Source organism: Gossypium hirsutum, chromosome D10 (genome assembly GCF_007990345.1).
Source record: "Gossypium hirsutum isolate 1008001.06 chromosome D10, Gossypium_hirsutum_v2.1, whole genome shotgun sequence".
In the NCBI taxonomy this organism is placed as follows: domain Eukaryota; kingdom Viridiplantae; phylum Streptophyta; class Magnoliopsida; order Malvales; family Malvaceae; genus Gossypium; species Gossypium hirsutum.
In genome coordinates, this window is record NC_053446.1 from 5,134,256 (window position 1) to 5,139,552 (window position 5,297).

A 5,297-nucleotide genomic window follows, 5' to 3' on the forward strand; every position below is an offset into this window, starting at 1 on the left:
TTACACTTTATTTTTTTTATTTTTAGTTTAATTTTTGCATTCTAATTTTTCTTTTCTTTTATTTGCTTATGGCAGATTCTTTTAGTTTATGACTAGAAGAAACTCTTCGGGACCATTACTGTTTGATAGCGAAATTAAAAGTACAGATCGCAGAAATTATAGAGAAGCAAGGCAGAGTTGATAGAGTATAGTAGACAAGCAAGAGGACGTTATTATTATTTCTGAGGAGATGGGTGATAATCAGAATAATCAGCTACCTCCTATAGTTCCTGCAAATCCAGATCTTGTTTCTCGTACTATGTACGATTATGCCAAGCCCACTCTAACTGGGGATGAATCGAGTATTGTGAGACCCACCATTACTACGAATAATTTCGAACTGAAGCTGAACACTATTCAGATGGTACAACAATTTGTTCAGTTTGATGGTTTGCAAGATGAAAATCCAAAAACTCATTTGGCTAATTTTCTGGAAGTCTGTGATACTTTTAAGATGAATAGCATTTCTGACGACGCCATTAGCCTATGGTTATTCCCTTTCTCGTTGAGGAACAAGCCAAACAGTGGTTGAATTTTATACCACAAGGTTCTATCACTATACGGGATCAAATGACCGAGAAATTCCTACTGAAGTACTTTCCACTGGCTAAGACGGCCAAGTTGAGGAATGATATCTCTTTCTTCATTCAAATTGACTTAGAAACCCTATATGATACATGGGAGAGGTATAAAGACTTATTGAGATGATGCCTTCACCATGGGTTACATTTATGGCTATAGGTTCAAACCTTTTACAACAGTTTGAATCCCTTAATTAGACAGTTAATCGATGCAGTAGTGGTGGTACTCTCAACAATAAAACACCTGAAGCGACGTATGAGTTTATAGAAGAGATGGCATTGAATAATTATCAGTGGCAAGCCATGAGGACTAAGCCGATGAAAGCAGCTGGTGTTTTTAACTTAGATGCGGTCACCATGTTATCGAATCTGGTAGAACTTTTAAATAAGAAAATTGATGGTTTATGTGTTTCTACGCAGGTACATCCGGTGATCCAGTGCGATACGGATGGAGGAGGAATGAATAATCTAGAATATTTACCCTATGGTCCTAGAATAGAGAACGAACAAATCAACTATATAAGTAATAATTCTAGGCCTCAAATTAATCCTTACAGTAACACCTATAATGCAGGTTGGAAGAACCATCCCAATTTCTCCTGGGGTGGTTAAGGAAATCAAAGAGCACAACCCCCTCCAGGCTTCTAACAACAACTTTACCAGCAAGAGAATAAGCTGAACCTTGAGGAGATGTTAACGAAGTTTATCTCAGTGTTAGAAACTCATTTTCAAAACATTGAACTAGCGTTTAAAAATTAACAAGCACCGATTCAAGGGCTCGAGAACCAAATAGGCCAACTAGTTAAGTTAATCTTAGAACAACCACAAGGTAGTTTGCCTAGCAATATCGAAACTAACCCTAGGGAGTAGCTTCATATAATTACTGTGCGAGATGAAGAAGGGTTAGTTGAATCTGAACCAGAACCGAAGCAAGAAAGTGTGGCAAGTAGGGGTGTACAAAATTCGGGTAAAACCGAAAAAATTATTTTTCGATAGGGGTATACAAGTTTTTCGGTCGGGGTCGGTTAATTATTTTTTGATTGTTTTGTTAACGGTTAATTCAGTTCGAAACCAGCCGGTTAATCAAAATTTTTTTATTTAACCGAAAAAAATAATAAATAAAATTATAATATATAAATTGGCCCTATTCACCTAAATCCAACCCAATCCAAGTATCTAACCCAACCCAACTACCCAACCCAATCCAATCATAAAAATTACAAATAATTTAATAACTAAAAACAAATTTCTAAAACTAAAACTAAAGTCTAAAAGTCTAAACAAATAATTTAATAAATAAAAATAAAATTCAAAGACTTATGTAATGTTTTTAATTATGTAGTGATTCAATTCGGTTAATTCGGATAATTTGATTAATTTGGGTAATTCAGTTAATTCGAGTAATTTAGTTAATTCGGTTAATTTTTAACCAAAAATAAAAAATATATAATTTTCGGTTAATTCGGTTAACCGACCGAAGTAACTGAAAAAATTTCAGTTCGGTTAACGGTTAAAATTTTTAAAAGGTCGGTTAATTCGGTTAATGTTATTTCGGGTCAGTTAACTGACTGAACACCCCTAGTGGTAGGTAACGGTAAGGTCGAGGTAAGCCAGAATGAACACAAAAATATCGGTAAGGAATATAATCCTCGAGTGTCATATCCTAATGCGACGAAGAAAGACCACACGAACGAATAATTTGGTAAATTTCTTAAACTTCTAAAATATTTACATATTAACTTACCATTTATTGAAGCTCTTTTGCAGATGCCCAATTCTGTTTAATTTTTAAATGAGCTTTTGGCGAGCAAGAGGAAGTTAGATGATTCGTCACATGTGGAGCTAAATGCAGTTTGCCCAGCCATTTTGCAAAATAAACTACCCAACAAATTGAAAGATCCAGGGAGTTTTACTATTCCTTGTTTAATTGGTAGTTTGAATATTAAGAACGCTTTGGCTGATTTAGGGGAAAGTATTAATGTCACGTCCCATAAAATGTTTAAACAATTAGGTCTTGGGAAACCAAAACAAACTTGGATGAGTATTCAATTAGCAGATAGAACCACTAGATTTCCTAAGGGTATTATTAAATATGTTCTTGTAAAAATTGATAAATTCATATTCCTAGTTGATTTTGTTGTTTTAGACATGGATGAGGGTAATAAAGTACATTTAATTTTGAGGAAGACCCTTTTTAGCAATTGCTAGAACTATTATTGATGTTGGTACAGGTGAGTTAGTACTTCTTGTAGGTGACGAAACGATTACTCTTCAAGCTTGTGATTCTGTTAAGACATCTAATGATCGAGATGATATTACAAATTCTTTTAATATGAGTAACCATGTGGCTCAAACTTCTTTGCAGGAAATCCCTTGAAAAAACGTGATGGAGCCACGTTTCAGTCCATGCGAAAGAAACAGAACGACTCATGATGAATGAATGTTGCAAATCGATGAACTAGATGAATGGCGAACACATGTTAAGGAGAAACCAAAAAAGCACGATAAAGAGTTAAGGAGACACCATGATAAGCATGTGGATGGAACGAAATAATTTAAGGTTGGAGATAAGGTACTTCTAGATAAAATGGATCCTTGAATTGTCACTTCAGAGCTTGATGCAAACGGATCAAATCTATTTACGGTACTGAATGTCTTCCTATACGGTATAGTCGAGGTAACTTATTCTGAATTTGGCACATTTAAGGTAAATAATACTCGACTTAAACCTTATGTTGATAATAGAATTGATAATGAGAAAGAGGAGTTTCGACTCCGCGAACCATCGTGACTGTGCGAATGTAAGGTAGGTCGAGCTTAGACTTTAAATAAGTGCTTCTCAGGAGGCAACCCGAGTGTTAACACTGCTAATTCTTTTAATTTTATTTCATGTTATTTTTAAAACTAATTAATTTTCAAAATTTTAAAATAAAAAAACAGTGCTTTTGACCCACACGGCCTAGACACACGGGCGTGTCCCAGGCTGTGTGCACTATAAGAGGTTCGACAGTGAGTTACACAGCCTGACGACATGGGCGTGTGACCCACATGACCTGGACACACAGCGTGTCCTTAGCCGTGTGGATATTGGGACTTAAATTTTCAAAAATTCGATGGTTACATGGCCTAAAATGAAACACACGGCCTAGTGACATGACCGTGTGACCCACACTGACGTGTCCTAGGCTGTGTAAAAGTTGGAGCTAATTTTTTCAAAGTTAGAGAGTTACACGGGCAAGAGACATGGCCGTGTGAGAAACACGGCCAAGCCACACGGGCATATGGGATCTCACATGGACGTAGGAGAAGCGAAGGAAAACGCACATGGCCTGGCACATGATCGTGTGTACCACACGGCCTGGACACACAGACGTGTCCATGGATGTGTGGAAACTGGGTTAACTTTTAATTGCACACGGGCTGAAAATACTCCACATGGCCATGTGGCCCTAAGTATAGAATTCCTTTCTCAATTTGTCTTTTTCTTCTTCCCCAACCAAGCTACCCCATTTATTTTATTTTATTTTATTATTATTTGTTATATTATTTAATTTTATTTTCTTAATTTTTTATTTTATTTATTCATTATTCTTATACTTAGATTTTAAATTTATTTTAAATTTTCTGCTATTTTTATTATTTTTAGTATTTTTTTACTATTATTATTACAATTACTTTTAAGTTTATTGGTATCATTAAGTTTACTTTTTTTTGTTTTTGTTTTTATTTTTTATTTTATTTTCTTATTTATCTTTCTTTTTAATTTTGTTTTAGTTGCTTAATTTTTTTATTTATTTTTTAAAACTTATTTTAATTATTATTTTTTTGAAATATATTTTTATGGTTGTTTCTACTCGAGTTATAACCCATTAATCTTCACTATTTGTGTTTATTTTCTTATTAGTTTGCTCGGAATCATGCACTACATCTAGATTTGTCTACAATTCCGCTTTTCACCATTCTAGCAATTTCATCCAATATTCAGGCAGTTTCAGTTTTCTCCCTCTCTTATGATATTCTGTTTATACTGTGATTATCTATGTTTGTACATTGAGGACAATGTACATCTTAAGTGTGGGGAGGTTATTTATATAATTATTAGAAAATCCCTAAATTATGTCTTGTGTTTAAGTAATTTTCCCATACTTCTATTAGAATGAATTTTTATCGATTTGTGATTTTTATTGATGTGTTTTGGATTAAATTCATAGATATCTGTGCATTGGTTGTTTTAAACTTTAAGAAATGAGAGAATCAAGCATGATAAGTTTATTTTTAGAATTAAAAATTTTAGGTTGTTTCCCTAAATTGAGGTATTACCTTGAAGTTTTAAATTTACAAGTTTAACATCAAAAACCATAATTTTTTGTGGGATTATTGGTTATGAGTGTGTCAATTTGATTTGTTATTCTAGAACTTGCATCAATTATACATGTCGAGACCACACATTTTGATTTGATATACTGAGATGGTAAAGGCACTTAGGTTTTAACTCACTTATCCCTTAAAAAGCTTACCTACATAATTAACCCTTAGTGAACCCCGTTGAGCTTAACACACCGTTTCTTGATTTACCCATTAATGTTAACCCATAACTTTTTTTTTTCGTTGAAACTTTTTCCCATTTTATTGACTCATTTTTTGTCAAGATTTGATTTGGTTAGTTGCCTAATTGTG

The 5,297-nt window shown here is 33.8% G+C and overlaps 1 non-coding gene across 1 annotated transcript; it reads right to left on the reverse strand.

Annotated features, from left to right (window-relative positions):
- Positions 1-657: 657 nt before the first annotated feature.
- LOC121222795 (small nucleolar RNA R71) lies at positions 658-764 on the reverse strand. Its single transcript, XR_005920166.1, has one exon. It is a non-coding gene; the product is annotated as a small nucleolar RNA R71 (small nucleolar RNA).
- Between the last annotated feature and the right edge of the window lie 4,533 nt (positions 765-5,297).